We start from the raw sequence: 18,477 nt of genomic DNA on the forward strand, positions 1-18,477 counted from the left end.
TATAATTACATAGTGATTTGCATGATAGCAGTACATTGCTGAAAGTTTGAAAAACTGAAAAATTTCAAAAAATCCCAAAGGGGAGTTTTGCAGACCAAGAAGCCAGGCCCATCTTTCCCTTCCCATGACATACTGTGAATTGTGTACCAGTGTCTCTGGTGTGAGCATATCCCAGCCCATCCTTCTCCTCCCATGACACACTGTGGACTGTGTACCAGTGTCTCTGGTGTGAGCATATCCCAGCCCATCCTTCTCCTCCCATGACACACTGTGGACTGTGTACCAGTGTCTCTGGTGTGAGCATATCCCAGCCCATCCTTCTCCTCCCATGACATGCTGTGGCTTTTACAGCAGTGTGAATGGTGTGGACATTTGTTATACTTCTGCCCAAGGCCTTGCCAACAGTGCTTCTCCAGCTGGGGATCTTAGCTCCATTGTCTTTTTTCTTTCTTTCCCTCCACTGGTTTGTTCTTCTGGGGACAAGTAACCATCCAGCATTGTATGCTTACTTTCCTCAATTAATCTTCCTGCATTTTCTCTGAAACCTCGCACCCCATTATCTTAAGTTTAAAAACTGGAGCCCTTCATCTCATGGCTTATGAGCCCACCTGTTGTTTTCACAGAGTAAGGGTTTTTTCCTGTTGTCTACAGAAGGAATTCAAAGAATCCCTTCGTTTTGGGACAGTGACTTGCCTTTCTTCTTAGAGGGGAAAAAAAGAAACTTTAATGGTAAAAATTCATAAATATTAACTGAAAGAATTGGAATGATTTATGAAATATCTGGTAGGTTTTTGAGTATTGAATTAACAAATGTATACCTTTATCAAAATCATTTCCTTTCAGGTGTGTTTTTTTTTTCTGAATTATGTAGTCCATTGGGTTAAAGACAATATTCTGGAATCCTGAAATCCTGGAAAACTAAAGTGTAGTTTCTCATGTTGTAATGACCCCCCCCAACCATAATATTATTTCTGTTGCTACTCTATAACTGTAACCTTACTACTGTTATGAATCATGATGTTAATATCTACATTTTCTGATGGTTTTAGGCAACCCACAGGTTGAGAACCACTGGTGGAGCATTTCACTTGGAATTATGTTAAATTTCTAGATCAGCTTGGTACAAACTAGTATCCTGACAATACTGAGTTTTTCTATCCATGGGCCTGGAATATCTTGGGTTTCTTTCATCTGGATGTTGTACTTTCTTCATGCTGTTCTTGTAAATGTCTTGTCTCTCTTCTCCCCTTTTCCTGCTACCATTCCCCTGCTGATCTAAATGACGGTGTACAAGAGAGTGATAGTGTAATTTCTATGACTTTTCATGTCTTAACACTGTTACGATCATTTATTTCAGAAGTTTCTCTTTCCCCTCTTTAGGGAAGAAGGTCATTCTTCAGCATTGACTAGGACAGCTGTCATCTGTGAACAAAGGGTTTCTTTCTTCCACCATAACCTAGGTAGTTCTGGGTTTGCTCTTTATTAGCTGGGCTTTCCAGTGGAGTGTTGAACAGGGGTGGGAAAGGAGTTGACTTTTTTCTGTTCTTATTGTAGGAAGAAAGCATCTAGTTTCTCTCTCATTGGGTGGGAGATTAATTGTATCATTCAAAAATATATCTGTATTAATTCTTTCATATTTAATATATAACCCCAGCTAACTCCTCCCACAACTCCAACCGTAGTTACTTCCACCTTTCCCTGCACCAACTACGTGTCTTCTTTGTTCTTTTTAAAAATAACCCATCAGCTCCAGTCTGTGCTGTCCATGCACTCCTGTCCATGAGGGTGTCCAATGGAACATGGGCCCTGACAGTGTCTTTAGATGGCCTTCAGCAGGAGCAGAGCCTTCCCTTTGCTCCTACTTTGTCATGAGGGCTGCTGTTGGGTTTGGTCAAGCGCTCTTTCCACACCTGTTGAAATATTTGTAACTTTTCTTCTTTAACAGACTGATTTGATGGATTACAGTTATCTCATTTTCCAAAATTGAACCAACCTTGCATACCTATGATATTCCCACTTGGTCATATTGTATAATTCTTCATATATGTTCTTGGACTCAGTTGATGATACTTTCTTGAGAATCTTCACATGTATATTCGCGAGAGATCCTTGTCTATAGTCTTCATATCCTGTGATGTCTGCATCTGGTTTTACTATTAGCATAATGCTAGCTTTATTGCCTAAACTGGGAAGCATTCCCTTTGTGTGTGTTTTCTAGGTGACTACAGAGAATTCAAATAGTTTGTTCATTAAATATTTGATAAAATATACTAGTGAACTTACCTGTCTCTAGTGGTTTCTCTTTGGATCTGTAATTAATTCAGATGAGTAGATCTGTTTAAGTTATCTCCTTCACGGGAGTTTCAGCAGGTTGTTTCTCTCAAGGAATTGATCCATAACACCTAGTCTACCTAATCTATGAGCATAATATTGTTCATTAAAAATGGGTTTTCTTTTGTTTGTTTTTTTGAGACATGTAGCTCTGGCTGACTCCAAACTCTTGACCCTTGCCTCAGCCTCAAGGGCGGTAACTATAGACATAAGTGTTCCTGACTCGTGATAATTTTATTGTTACTTTAACAGTTTTAAATATCTAGTGATGATTTTCTTCCATTTGTGTATTAGAAATCTGCACATCTTCCATTTTCATCAGGATTAGCTAGGTTATGTTGCCGAATTGTTAACTGTCCTTATTTTAGGAAAGGAGAGGCTCTTTGTTTCTTTTCTTCCCTTCACTTTTTTAATTTTACAGACTTTATTTTAATTTCGTTACTTCCTCATTTTTTTTAATGTACTTTTGATTTGATGGGTGATCACAGGTCTTCTTTTACTGTTAAGGTTCCATGCAAGTACTGGTTTTGGGTGCACCACAAAATGTCACATGTCTTTTTTTTTTGTTAATTTACTCCAAATATGTTTACATAATTTTCATTGCCATTGAAACCCTTTCTTTCAGTGAATTTACAGGGAAGGAAAATCTGAGCACTTTGTTGGTATATAATTTTCACCAGCTACAATTGCTAGATTATTCCTCTTTTATCAATTAAATGGCTCTCTAGCATTTGAGAAAGAATGGTGCTCCTATAAAGGAGAGTATTCATAAAAATTATAATTCCACTGTCTATTAAAAAAATGGAGCAAAATCAGCTGTGTAGTTTCCTGTGAGATCCCAGATGCAAGCAGTGTCAGATCAAATCACGGTTTTTGTTAGCTGTAAACTGATGAACTGCACTTGCTTTCAATTTCTTCCTTAAAAGACTGTTTTAGTAACTCAAATTTTTTTCTTCAGTGTTTAAAATGTAGAAAGTTGGGAAAGGAAATTTTGGTGTGTTTCATCTTTTGCTAATAGGCAAATTAACATACCATCTCTTAGGCTCTGGGGTATAAATTGTATAATCTTGTACTAAACCCTCAAATTAATATAACCAAATGTGTATTTTTAAAAGGATGTGCAAAGAATTTAGTGTCTTGAAAGTATTATTACAAAGGAATTTTAAAATAAACCGTCCTTTCTCAAAGAAGAAACTAAGTCATTCTTTAATATATATTAAATATAATACATATTTATAATATATAATATATATTTTACCTCATGAGTCATGCACATCAGCTCAATATGGATGTTCACTCGAAACACAGCTACTATTTCTTGTTAAGTAATTTGCTTTAAAAATGTACTTCTTGTCCCAAATCTCTCAGAACAGTTCCTACTAATTATGGCAACTATCATTTTCATAATAATGCATAATCAAATAAACTCAAATGTAATTCAGGAGTTTAGAGTTTTAAGTTCGTTATTACACACCAAGCCCATAAGGTCCATTCTATTTTGTCCACTTCTTACAGGTTTGCCTACTGTTTGGAATGGGTTGACCAGGAGTCAGAAGGTGTTAGAGGGACAGTTTTAGTACAGTGGATCCTAAAGGCACATAGCTGTTTAATGTCCAGTAAACGTCAGGAAGCTAAGAAAGTTGTGGCTGAATTCTTAGGAAAGAAATCTTTGCTTATGAGTCTTGTAATTTTTCTTTTCTTTTTTACTGCTATAAAGCAAATCATCAGAGTGACAGAAAAGGGTATCTGGTGGAAAACACCCTTGCAGCTGATGGGAAATAAAAGCCAGTTGTTTATTTATTAGGAGAGAATTTTCCTATGAATGCCATAGACATGTAAATTTTTTTCCGAAAAGAATGGGTTGAACTCTCCATTTAGGGCTCACTGACCGCATGTGGACGACTTAGTAGCTAAGGTGATGTGCAGGAGCCTTGCCAATATTGAATTTCAAGTGACAGAGGAAAAATCAGTGTAAGAGGGAATTTAATATGCATGGGAAACCATTTGTTCCCTCTGCCTCTTTGATCCCTGCCAAGGCACAAGAAAGTAGAGCAAAGGACTTGAAAAACGGGATAGATTCTGTGCAAAGCCCAGAACTCTATGCTCTTGCAGGAACTCGGTGTGACAGGATGGAAAGCTAAACTGCCAGATGTCTCCCCATAAACGCAGGAGATGCATGTCTGGTATCTAGGACTGCACATGCCTGGGATTGCTCACTGCAGAAATGATGCTAAGGTTTGCAATAGCATACAGCCTGCTCCCTGCATGCTGGCCGTGGTCTATAGCATGCACCCTGCTCCCTGCATGTCGGCCATGCCCTGAATGGTTGGGAAATCTGCAGGCCATATTTGCTCATTTTCACAGATGCCTGTAGACGTCGAAGAAGTCTGCAATTTGTTCAGCTTAAGAATAAACCATTTCAGTGAAATAATCTCCACTAACTTTTTTGGAAACATTTGTCAGCAAAACAAATGTTTGTATCTAAAATAGCCAGGCTATTAAGATGTGAGAAGGGAAAACAGATGTTTGTTCGGGGCTGTTGGATTTGTGTGTCTTGATGGCATTTGTTTTCTCCCTTTCTGTTTCCTTGGAGGACATGCAGTGGTACCCTAACGGGACTATAAACTATATAGAAGTAAAGTCCAGTTTATGTTTTATGAGGTTAAAATACAATACAAATGAATTTTATCATTTGGAAAAATGTCCCTAATTTTCTAATTAAATGTGGACGGGAGGTGGCCAGCAACCACTTGTATTTGGTGTGCAGTGTAAGAAGTGCAGATTCAGACTTAGAGAAATCATTCATTCCATGACTCCCTTTGATTTGCCTAAGGTTTTTGATGAGTTCACCAAGTGTCAGGACAGCTTACTGAGCCACTTTAGGACACTGGAGTCTTCAGCATGTTTATGTGGAATATATGTCTTATACATCAGTAATCAAAATCAAATCATACACATGTCATTAATCTAATTAATTTAACCACCCAAAACACTCATTATTTAGCTTCCTTCACAATGGATTCTTTATTTGGAATATCATAAAATGCTAAGCATCCTGTTGGACCAACACGCATCCATTTATAGTGGGGTTGGTTGGTCAGAGGACATATGGCTATTAGTGTCCAACATCCTTCTGCTTCATTGAACTAGAATCAGAAAGTTTGAGAGTGGATTTGTTTGTTTGGTTTTTAAAGGGCTCACAGTCAAACCAAGGACTTCTCCCATGCTAAGCAAATGTTTTACTGTCAAATTAACCCTCATCCCAGTAAGTGAGTTTTAGATTAAGTGTTAAAGGTATGATTGGTAGGTTGATATGTAAACTTGTAAGCTCATTTTGGTGAGTATTTTTTATTACTAAGCAGTAATGATGCATTAACATAGTGCAAAATAAGGAAGGGGCAACAGTGTTCACAGAGAAGAGTGAGTCTCCCCTTATCATCTGTGACCAGGCCCTGGGTTGCTCTCAACTAATAAGGATGGTCTTTAGCTACCACCCTTCCACATTCAATTTCTTTCTTTTTCCCTGAACACATTAACTTAATTAATTATCACCTAGCTACCCACAAACATGGAGACTGTGGACGCGTACCCACGTTTCACAGATGAGAAAGCTAAGATGAAGTCAACGTCAGTGCATCCACCAGCTCTAGACCCTTGGCTTCAAGCGTGGGCTCCTAAGCAGGAAGGTGTGCTGCTGCAGAGAACAGCTGGGCCTGAGCACTCACATGGACAGAAAAGTGAAAATGTACATGAAGAGCCCTAAGAGGTTGCAGCTATGTTACAGTTTCTTACATCATCATGGCACTCAGCAGAGGCATCTACAATGGGGTATTCTGTTAAATAGATGGTAGAAGTTTGAATGAAAACTGACCCCCACAGAATAAGGCAGGCTTTAAGTTTCTGTTATTTTAGAGTCTCAGAGTTCTAAGAGTAGTGTACAGATCACTGGAGGCTTCTTCCACGCTCTCACGTGTGTCCCACTCCCTACTCCGTATGCTACCCGCCATGTTTTGCTTGGGGAACAATTTGTCGTCTCTCTGTCATTTTCTTCCCTTTCCCTCCATCCCCAAGAGACCCATTCTCTGACTCACCCGACTGCATTTTTACTTTTTAAAATTCTCCAGGTCAGATAAGCACTGAATACAGGTATAGCATAGAATTGTATCAAGTAAAATGGAAGCTATTCATTTAAGGATGAAAGTGGAAATCTTAGCATCCTAAATCATTTTCTAACATTTTTAATGATGTCCTCTGAAACTTTCTCAAGTATCTTCTTCTAAAATTAAAGTCAAGTTTCTTTAGGATCTTTATAGAAATGTTCCTGCTTCTCAGTTCATACCGCTGCTGCTATTCAAGGGCACAATTTTCTACTTTCTTATATTGTGTGTGTAGTTCTTCACCTGGTTGATTTTGTGATCATAGATTGATATGGAAATCATATCTGCCATTGTTTCATAAGAAAAAAAGATTCTGAGTTTTAGACAGATTGAAAACTATCTAGAATACATTTATATTGTAAATCAGGCACCCTCTTGCCATCTATGAACCCACGTATTTCACCTGAAGTAGATGGGCAGCTATTAGCTATAAACTCAGGACTGCCTTTATAAACACCTTTGTTGAAGGCCATCCATCACCTTGTTGAATACAGAAACAGAATCTAGAAAGAATAAATTTTCCAAGCGTTTCAGCCTGTCCTCAGTGAAGTCTCCTGACGCATGCTCAGGTGGCTGCCTCAGGAAACAGAGTGACATGACATGACCTTTCCCACACAGCTCAACCTTCTTCTTGAAAAATCCTGAGGTAGAACAAGTTAGAGACACTGGTTGTGAGGTCTTATGACAGAGATCTTTCTACTCTTCAGGTTTCCTTCTCGCCCTCTGGCATGTTGATGCTCCTGAGAATGAATATAGTATCCCTTGCTTTCCTGACTGTAACTACCCGAGTACCACTCTTTCTACCTACCCAACACCTCAACCAGGGAATATCCCTGAATGCCTCTTGGGCACCACTCTCCCTTGGAGTTCAATGTAGAGAAACTGAGATGGTAGACCTGGACTTGGAGTTGGTCTAGCTGTCATTGGGTTTGAATTCTGATTCTGCCATTTCCTCTTGACAAGCCATGAACAGTAGATCTCTTTGAGTTAAGACTAGTGTAGTTTAAGCATCCCTTACCTGAAATTATTGAAGCCAGGAGTATTATAGACTTGACTTTTCAGAATGTTAAAAGAGCTGCAATTACATAATGAGAAATCATGGCAGTAGAACATGTCTAAGTTGGTTTATTATATTCTTTGTATACAAAGTCTGCAAGTGGTTTTAAATAATGCTTTGCTATGCCTGAAATCCATCACATGAGGTGATAGGTGGTATTTTCCCTTTGAGGATCATGTTAAAAGTTAAAATATCTTAGATATTTGAAACATTTTTAATCTTTTGAATTAAAGTTCTCAACTTGGATGTTTTTATTTGTGATGAAAGGCAACTACACAGATGAAATGGACTGAATATCAAAGTATCTGGCATGTACTAGACCCCCAGGTATTCCCTTTCATTCATATATCCCATGGGGATTTGTAAATGTGTGTGTGAGAGACACCATGATCAGTGCTAGGACTAAAGATGTGAGAAGAAAAAGAGATTCTGAACTCAGGGCACCAGTAGGCTCTCCTTGCTTGAAGTTCATTATTACTGCGCATTGTACTCTGCGGTTGTGTCAAGGAAACTCACAAAAGGTTACTTCCCTGTTTTCTACACATAGAGTGACAGTGGAGACTTGAGTCAGCATCTAAGCGGTGTGAGGAGGAGGATGGACATTTAGAACTTGTCCACTGAGCATTAGGTAGTAAGTAATGAACATGCTACAGAGAAAATGATGCTTTCTTTGGTCACTGGGGTGTGACGGGACATTCATTTACCTAGAAGCCCTCAGCTAGTGCCTGTGTGAAGAAGGCATCATGGCCACAGAACACAGAGAAGTCAAATCAGTCCTCCAAAATTCATAGCCAGCATTGGTTGATCCAGGAATGCTGGTTTACTATCTAATACCAGTCAAGAAGTTGGCATGCCTTTAGTTGATTTTAGACAAGATCCTATGTGAAGATGCTGCTTCGAACAACCCATCTTATCAAGGTTGCTTAAGTCTTGTATCTTCTCATTTTGTGTGGGGGTGGCAGCGCAAGCATGCATGTGGGGTGTACTGGGAAACCATGCAGGAGTACGTGCGTGGAGACTAGAGGAAGACACTGAGTGTTCTGTACCATCCGTTTTGTTCCCTTGAACAGTGCCTGCCACAATCAACCTGGAGCTAGACTTGTGCCCACTGGTCCTCATGTCCTCCCCTCCCACAGCCATGAGTGCCAAGCTTCTTATAAGGATGCTAGGGTCTGAAATCAGGTCCTTATGCTTAGACAGTAAACACTCTTGCCACTGATCCAGCGCTCCAGTTCCAAGGCTTATGTTTTTTGATAAGATAATATTCACTGAGAATGTAAAAACCGAAAAGAAAAATATTTGACGGAATCAAGGCTTTATTGAAGTCATTTCTTTCTTTCTTTTTTTTTTTTTTTTTTTTTTTTAACTTGCTTATTTCTTCCTTCCTATATGCCAGGATCTGATAAAAGAGGAAGAAAGGGTGAGGGCTCCATGAATATATTTTCCTGGGAACACTGGCATAGGTGAATCCAGAGTGCCTTTTGAGGAATATCACAGGCTCTCTTAGGCCTCTGGCCTTCTTCCTGGGCCCCTTCCTGGCAGTACCTTGTGACTTTCCTAAGAGACTATAATTTCTCTCTCAGCATGGCTAACTTTAATGTCTTATGCAACCCAGAAACCAATAACTACATTGAAAGTAACTATTTAGAGCCAGTGAGACAACTCAGTGGCTAAAGGTACCTGCTGCCAAACTGAGTTCAATACCTAAGACCCACATTGTGGAAAGAGAAAACTAACTCCTTCAAGTTGTCCTCTGGCTTCTCATGTGTCTCTGTCCAGTATTGATCACAAACCCTGGGGTACAGAAAGTTGTATGCGCCATATCCCTTGTTATCCTTTCCTGAAAAGGGGGCATGGAGTGAAGATAGTGCTGTCAGTAAAGAGCTTGGCATCCAAGTATGAGAATCTTCCAGAAGACAAGTAAGAAGCTGAGTGTGGTGATGAATGTATGCAATCCCAGCACTCAAGCATTGGCTCCGGGGAAGGAGGGGGAGGAGCAGGGCGATTCAGGTCCTCAGGTGCTATCTCCAGGGTGTGGGAACAGGGAGATGCCTGGGGTTCTTTCCAGGTGGAAAGCTCTGGGGACTAAAGCCCTAGCTTGACCTCGGACTCTCTTGCACAGACGCACTCGTGTGAAAACACACGCGTGAGCTTAGATTTATTTAGTAGGTAGGGTGTTCTCGGCCTTTCTTGGAAAAGCAAGTTGTAAATCATTCTGAAAATAAATTGAAAAACTGTAAATGTTTTACTCAACAGTCACTGCATTCTCTGGAATTGGTACTGGATTTGCATACCAGTTACTGCAGGGGACCGGAAAATGTCACCTCTTTGGATAATATGCACACAGACCACTTTGAGCATTGCTGTATCTTAGTCAGCTTGTTGTCATGGTAACAGGCTATCTGAGGGGGAAAATCAGAGTATGAAGAGAAAGATTGATTTGGGCCCACAGTTTCAGTCATTGTTATCTTTGATGTGTTGGCTTCATTGCTTTGGGACTGTGCAGAGGTGGCACATCATGGGTGGGATGTATGGCAGGGAGAAACACCCTCTCAGGAAGTAAAGGAAGGAGAATAGGGATGCAGTCCCATAGTCTTATTTGAGGGCAAGTTTAGGTGACCCATCCCTGGACTGTTTCAGCGATGCTGCAGATGTGGCCCGGTGTAGAGCATTTGCCTAACATGAATTAGGCCGTGGAGTTGTTCCCCAGCACTGCAAAGTAAGAGAAAGCGATATAGTTTTCACTACTTCCCAGTAGTGCTACTCTAGGGACCAAGTCTTCAGCAAAAGGGACTCAGAAGACACTCAGTATTCGAACCATAGCATCATTTAGTTGGAACTTCCCAAGAACAGAGGCTCTTCCATCTTTTTCACCTTCCAGTCAGAGCCCCAAACTTCCTTAATTCAAATACTTTATTTTTAAAAGTGTATTGTCTATGGCAAAATAGTAAAACCTGAAGGATTTCCGATATGTATTTGTTTTATGTGTTACCCCACACTACCCCTCCTCCCTCAGTTCGCTGTGAGGACTGCAGGATGCGCATGGGCTGCGTTCTCCCCCAGCCTCCTTTAGGGTTTTCCCTACAGCACCCATTTCATAACTTGTTTATATGACCATCTCCCTGGATTCAGCTTCTGAGATTGCTAACTGCTAATAAAAGGCTGTATTTCCCTTGAAATATATCTAATCGTGCTATTACATTGTATTGTTCTGTTCCCTAGCCATAGAGAACATAGAAAGCACCGTTTCCTCTACGGAGAAATTGAAGGATTTGAAGATGTACTTCAAGGGGGCTGAGAGTGCAGCTCAGAGACAGAACACTAGCCTTGCATATGTGAGCTCTGAAGTTTAACCCCTAATACCCTCCTCACCAAATAAAAAGGCCACACACACACACATTCTTCATATATGTGTGTGTGTGTATACATACATATGAAGAAGTTGTACTGTAAGATCTCATGAGGTAAAGCTCTCTTTACTTTGAATATTCAGTTGGGTGTTGTGGAGATGAAGAACCTAAGGGGTCATTCCCTGACCTTAGAAAACATTTTATCAATGCAGAAGACAGCCATGTATCTGATAAACCCAAAAGAAGTTGAAATGTTAGAATGCAGCTCTAGAGAGAGGCACAGTTGTAAAGAGATCCCGAACAGAGATTTCAAGTATTTGGAGGGAAAGAAGAGAGGAGATGAAGCTTGTCCTCAGCATTGAATGATGTCTGAATGGGAGAGACAAAAGGTAGAGAGGGGATGGAGGGTTCAGAGTAGCACAACAGCATTTATAAGTGGGCTCCAGGACAAGGCATTTGGGTCATCAGCACTTGCTGGTATTTGAGTTTTGTTATTAGGGTGAAAGTAGTTTGAACTAAGAGATCACATAAAACCATCATTATAAACAACATAGCTGAGCCCAAATTGATGGCTTTGATTGGTTAGCACGACAGCAACACTAATGTGCTGGAGCAGAATGCTTTCTTCTCTGCATCAACTAGGTGACACCTACACAATAGTGTGGTCTCCATTTGGCTGTTGAGGGAGCTGAGGAACGGACAACATCCGGATAATCATATGAATTACAAGTGAGCAAGCCTGCTCTGGAATTTATATAGACTGAGATCTATTTTGTAGGCTATGTTGTGCACTATAAAAGAACTTGAACTAATCAGTTGTTCGTGTTCTGCCCTGGGTTTGTGTCCTGGCTGTGGTTCACACTAGCTGGCACCTTTACCTTTTCCTAACTGGAATCTATGAGGATACTAATTTACCCCTGGCCAGTCTGGAGTGGAGGTAATCCTGAAGGCCAGAGAGAGTCCTGTTCCCTCCACTCTTCTGGTCCCAAGTCCAGCACAACCTCAAGGTTTTCATCTAGCACTGTACTGTTGGAGTCTGCTGAAGCAAGGGGGTGGAATGAACCTAATGTGTTTGATGTCTCCTGTCAGATCCTCCTCAAATAGAATGAAGATACACCAAGTAATGTTTACCTGGGACATACCTCCCAAGAGAAGGGTTAAATAGATCTTGTGAATGTGTGTGTGTGTGGGGGGAGGTTATCAATGATCAGGTGTATTCTGTGTGAACTATAGAGTGTTTCCCTACCAGGTTGTTAAAATAATGTGTTTTTGGATCTGAACCATTTCCAGGCATAATTCTGGACATGAGAGCCTTGGCAGTATACAAAATAGAGTAGAGGCTCTCAGGAGTTTATTTTGGCACAGGAAGCAGGAGTTTACAATGAGCTGTTGTTATAAGGGCCTGGAAAGATGAGCAGGTGGGTAAGGAGTGTAGATTCAGGGCAGGCAACCTATCTGGGAAGACTCCTGGCAAGGTGACTTCAGCCAAGCTAGAGAAGGAGCCACCTCAGGATCTGTAGAAGAGTGTTCCGGGGAAAGGGAATAACACGGACCAAGGTCCGGAAGGAAGACTGCATGTGTGGATTCCAAAAGTGCGAGGAAGGCCAGGGTGGAGGGGGAGAGGAGTAGGGGTGAGGATAGGGAGGTGGAGGGTTCATTAAAGTGGGTTTTGCAGGAGAAACATTTGGGAGAAGTCATCTTCACAGGTGAGCACAGATGGAGACATGGACTAATCTGCAGAGCAAGAAGGGAAACCCATCAGCAATATGTAAAAGTCCCTAGTGCCAAAGCATCAGTTAGTTGTTCCCTTGAGTCAGAATGCTAAGTAGGAGGATAGAAGAGACGCAGTGAACTGGGCAGTGCCAGGCACTGTGGTCCATTGTCAGCACAAAGGTGACACTAACCACCATTTAAAAAAAAAAAACAGATGAGGATTTCTCTCAGTGGGAAAGCATGTTTTTGGCATGCACGAGGCTCTGAGTTCAGTCCCCAGCAAGCACTCCCAGACACAAGAACGACACGGGAAACTGTTTCTTTCCATTTCCCAAATTCCAAGAGCTGCAGTTAGGACAGCTGCTTCACACTGTTGGCTTTCCAATATCCTTTTTACAAAAGAATTTTATATTAAGGCCCTTTCAAAGAAGTATTTCAACATTGTTCCACTTTCATTAGTTGGAAAAAGGAGGGGACCTGGTGGAATGGGTGTATATGCGTTTGTGCTCTATGTGAGCATCTGGCTTGTGTGGTACTGAGTCACAAGAGAATTCAAGTATGGACTATAGGCCACTGCTGACATTTCTTAAGAGTGGGGGTCTTAAGAGGGATGGAAACTTTGGGTTTCGATTTTGGCAGTCTCTGGCTATAGAGCACGGATCCAGACAGCTGTCCCTTTCACACACCTTATAGGAGAGTTTGACTCTTTCATGTAATGTCTAGAGAGGGGTGTCTGTCAGATTCAACAGTGAAAGGTCTTTGGAAGTCAGAGAAAAGCTCTCAGTGTGAAAAGCCTCCAGGTTCTTTCCCCAGCTGCCTCTTCACCCAGGTTTTCTGCTTTCCTAACAGAGCAAACAGGACACTTGTCCTGGAATTTTTCTTTTCTCAGCAACAATTCACTCATGACCTGGGGGCACTGGTATGTCCCATCTGTGCTTGTGCCGAAGACACGGATGACGACAAACAATGGGGTAAGGCTCGAGAATAGTATGTATCCATCTTGAACCAGAGGCACTGTGCATGGAGTGAGTGTGTACCTGGCTACTCTTGGAGACATGAGAGCAGAAACTCACTTGAAAGGTGGCTGTCTGGAGCCTTTCCCTGCCCCAGTGGTGTTGGTGATCTTTGTCGTGATGGAGATGATGAGAGCAGCTGTTAAAGGCAGGAAGTGTTGAGGAAGCCCGAGATGTTTGCCGTCTGATTCTTTAAAGGAAGAATTTACTAACCCCTGTTTAAAGCATTAAGAAAAGAGGGTGGGGGAAAGAATGAATATCAAAATTAAATTTAGTGGAAAATTGGTTCTTGCTGTAATTTGGATGAAGTGCCCATAAAGGGCCACATACTGAAGATTTGGTTTGGTTGTCAGTCAGGGGAAGGGTCTAGTGGAAAACAGCTGGGACACTGGGAAATTCTTCTTGATGGGGATTGTAGTCTCTGGTCCTATCCTCTTTCTTCTCTGTGTCCCAGTCACCGTTAGGTAAATAGGTCTCTACCATCACATGGTTCTACCACACGGGCTGCCGCAGGTATAAAACAACAGGACCAGGGCTTGTGGGTGGAAACACCTTGAGTCAAATTAACCTTCTCCTTTACCAAGTTGATTGCATTAGGTATTTTGTCCTAGTGCCATGGAAATAACTGATAGTGTCCATGCCCGACAGTGGCCCGTATTTGGCTGTCCCAGGGGATAATTTCATGACTATTGAGAAAATTTTCTGAATAATTTTTGTCATTGGTAGGTTTTGCTGGCCCATCCCAGAAATCAGATGCAATACTATTACGGTAATTTAATTGAACTTTCTCCACAGAACAATGTTAAATTTAAGCAGAAACATATCCAAAAATCTAATATGATTCTTATGTCCAGTTTCATCTTGATCTCTGTGGGAAGAACCTACAGATCTATGATGTGTTTTCCTATAAATTAGAGTTCACAGCTCCTGCCTTCTTTCTTTTGGTCTTCCTCATAAACTTGGTTACCATCTGTTTAGATGATGTTTTTGCATATAGTTAAGTTGATTTTGAGAGTCTTGAAGTTCAAGATTACCTCTGTGTCAATTGTTTTCTAGAACCTACTTCATTTTCAATGATACGATAAATTTCAATTCCCCAGACTCAAGCATGGTTTAGGAAAGTGGTATATTATGTTCTTGTAAACTAAGCCCCGTGTTAGCTACAACACAATTACCAATAACCATGCCCTGTGTTCCCTGATTTCAGAAAGTCTTCCTAAGGATTTTACATAAAATTCTTCACTTCATCTTGTGTCTCCCTTAGCAAACAGATTTAGGGTCTGGCAGAGATCACAGGACTGTGGACACACAATGACAGCCCAGTGTCATTGTTCTTCTCAAGAGCTTCCTTAAGCCGTCACTGTGTTCTGCTTAGCGAGTAGTCTTTTACCTCACTCAGACCAGAAATGGGCAAGAATGAGGGGTTTCCATTTTCCCTGAATACAGAAGCCTTCAGGATCCCACAGTTCCACTTCTACAGCAACTACTGGCATATCCAGTCCCCAGGGTATCAAGTTAGAGCAGAGTTCCCCTGCTTTTGTAGAATAAATGTGAACACTTATCCCTAAATCTCCAGGGAGCCAGCCAGGCCTTCCTGCTGGGCAGCAAGATACCATATAAGAAGAGACCTCCGTGAAGGAAGCTGTACTTTACGGAAATCTCAGACCTGGAAGAATGTCTTCAAGTATGAGAAGGAATGTTGTGTTGTGTTAATCAATAAAAGGATGTTTGTGAATTGGGTTTGTACAGTTCATGGAAGAAAAGAATTTTTAAACAAATATTTACAAATGCTTCCAAGATATGCAAATTAAAAATGTTTTATAATTGGGCCTAATGCCCAAATAGTAATGCCTTCTTTAAAATAAGGAAGCCTGTGTGCATGAATAGGATTATGATAAAACTAACTTGATTTAAATTTATATAAGCCTTTTGAAAATGATTTGGCACTGTGTATAAGCAACAGATGGCAAGTTGAGGAAGGCATGAGGTATTTGGCCAGAATGTAGCAGGAAATACACTGGAAGGCTGCACGCTCCCCAGGAGACTCTTTTATTTGTATGCTGACTACACTCTTGCAGGGCAGACCAAGAGCCTACTGTTAGGAAAGTTTGGCCACTGTGCATCCAAAGATAAGGGAACTTTAAAACTCAACAATCCAGGCTGTGTCCTCAGTGTGGTAAGGCAGGAGACTAAGATCTGGAAAAACTGGAAATCACATCCCTAAAATTCAAGTAGAAATTGCTGGCCAGACTGGACTCTTCTGAGTTCTAGGCCTCCTGTTTTTCCTTCTAATGTTGAAGAATTACTGGAAAGTTTCAGCAGTCTTGGCAAATGTAGAATTCTAATGGTCCTATATGAATTTTTGATATTAAATCATTACATAGGTGAGCATTAGCTTTCAAATAAGCTCTTAAAATAGATGAGCCCCTTCCTTCATGTGATTTCACTACCTGGTAGAAATAGTGGGGTAACCTGCATAGTCGTAGTAAAGAAAGGGCTGAACTTGAGACACACCCATTCATATATATATATAATATTATGTATTATATTTAATATAATTTTAATATAATATATATTTAATATAATTTTATATTTTAACAAGGACTTCCAGTGTCAAGTCCTTGTTATATATTATGTTATATTATATTATATTATATTATATTATATTATATTATATTATGCTACACTGGAAGTCCTTGTTAAAATCAGTGGGTTCCAAAAAAACAAACAAACAGAGAGAGGAATGTGGAGGAGAGATCTGTCGGGCGTGGGGGTTACTTGGGTAGGAGAGAAGTAAGAAAAGAGAAGGAGTAGAAGTAAACATAGCATCTGCATACATATGGAACTGCTAAAGACAATTTTAACCAATAAATTTAAGAGAGTTGGTGAACACTGTAGAAGACAGGCAAGATAAGACCGCAGAGCTCAGAATGGAGTATGGCGCTACCAGTAACTGTAGGATTCTTGCCTCCTGTTTGATTTTCTACCATCTCAAGTCTATATTATTACCACATTTGCTCAATATCTCTTACTCTAAGTTTGCTTTCCTGTGGGCTACAGTTTTTATCTTCTTGGCTCTTAGCTGGTCTGAAGCTTCTTGAGCACCGTCCTCCTCACAAGCTCCTCCCTTTCTGGTCCCATCCTTTCTCTTTTCACCCCCTGCCACCGGTCTTCACCCATCTTTTCTACATGTGCTGCATTTCTTTACATCCCTTTCTTTAAGTTGGCGTCCATTTTTCAGCCTAAATGCTGTCTACACTTCTCTCCTGAACTCTAGTAGCCTTACTGGACATTATATGGATGCCTGCAGCCTCTCCAAACTTGTTATTTCCAGTGAGAATCTTGGGGGTTTCCCTCTTCGCTGCCATCCCTTCTTCCTCAATCGAATCTCATCCTCAGTATTCTCGTTTACACAGATCAAGCACAAGCATAAGCGTCATCCTTAACTTTTTCGGCCTCCACTTAGTTACTGATTGTGCCTTCTGATGGCGACTCAGATAGGCCACTGCCCTCATGGCACCACCTGTGTCCAGACCACAGGCTCCTCTCTTTTGTGAACTACTGAATTACTTGTTCTTTCCTTGTCTTCCACTCTTGGGTATAACTAACTTGTCTTCAGCATCCTGCCATCCAAGAGCAAAAGCTTCCCCTTGTTGGCGAAATTCTTCCCTTGTTACCCAGATTTTTTTGTTAAGCCCTCTGTAGACCCAGATCATATTGGGTTTGTTTGTTTTATTTATTTTTCTGTTCTTAACCCTGCAATGCTGCTTCCTGGAACACATTTCCGTTCTTTCCTTACTGATGCCTCTGTCCTGATCAGAGTTAAGTGGCTGTCCTTCATAGCCTTTGGAATTCCACCTTTCCTGAGCCATAACCTTTCCCTTTGATTTTATCCCCTTGTGTGTGTTTAGGAGTCAATAAATTTTCAGCCCTTAAAAGCAGAGTGTTGGTCAGTGCAACTATGCATTGCGGTTCCTTACTGCTGCAGCTAGGCCTGCAGACACCGAGTGGAACCAGTGTTTCTTAAAGGAAGTGAGCATTCTTCGGAATATTTTCACACCCACATCTCAGTGTGGGTAAAAGCCAAACAATTGGAGAGGGTTTAGAGAAACATGAGCAGTGGGTGGATTAGAAGATTAAATTAGCTGAGTTGTTTTGCACAAGTCGGAGGAAGAAGACGTTAGAATCAGTAAAGCTGGTTTACAGTTGGAAGCATTTAATTTCACCCCAGAGAACACAAAGGAAGAGATTTTTATAAAACTAGCTTGCATCAGTTTTAATGTCATCCTCCCACCTAATAAAGAAAGGTTTCTGTGTTGTGAAAATATCTATTCTAATATTTGAGGATGTCATATTGTTACTCTTTTAAAATCATTTTTTCTCTACCGGAAAACAACTTTGCATAATTCTTTCCTGTTTTACTCAATGAGCTCAATAAACTATATTTAACTAGAGTTTATTTCTAAAAATGATGGTACTAGTTTTTGAATTTTAATCTATATTTTAAAGACAAATATATGCTGAAAAGATAAAGTAGTAGACTGTAACAAAATCTATGGGGATAAAACATGTTAGATATTTTGTAGACAAAATAAAACAATCTGGAAATTTATACAGAAGTCACCATTTGATATGATACTGCTCTAGATGGCTTTAACTCTTCTCAGATATGCTCTTTCCAAAGCTGGGGAGAGCCCCCAGCCTGTGGTAGATTTTACAGTGAAGGACTTAGATTGCAGAGTGCATCTGAGACCAATTCTCCAAAATGAATGCACCATGTTGAAGCCATGGCAGAGAAGGCCAAGTGTCGGATTTTAGGTGAGGGCCACCCAGACTCCACACATTATGTAATGGTT

The 18,477-nt window shown here is 40.6% G+C and overlaps 1 protein-coding gene across 10 annotated transcripts in view; it reads left to right on the plus strand.

The window, feature by feature from the left end:
• Eya1 (EYA transcriptional coactivator and phosphatase 1) overlaps window positions 1-18,477 on the plus strand; it is a 144,270-nt gene that overhangs the window by 58,964 nt on the left and 66,829 nt on the right. The window lies entirely within an intron of this gene.

The sequence above is a fragment of the Microtus ochrogaster genome, linkage group LG5 (genome assembly GCF_000317375.1).
Source record: "Microtus ochrogaster isolate Prairie Vole_2 linkage group LG5, MicOch1.0, whole genome shotgun sequence".
Taxonomy (NCBI): Eukaryota; Metazoa; Chordata; class Mammalia; order Rodentia; family Cricetidae; genus Microtus; species Microtus ochrogaster.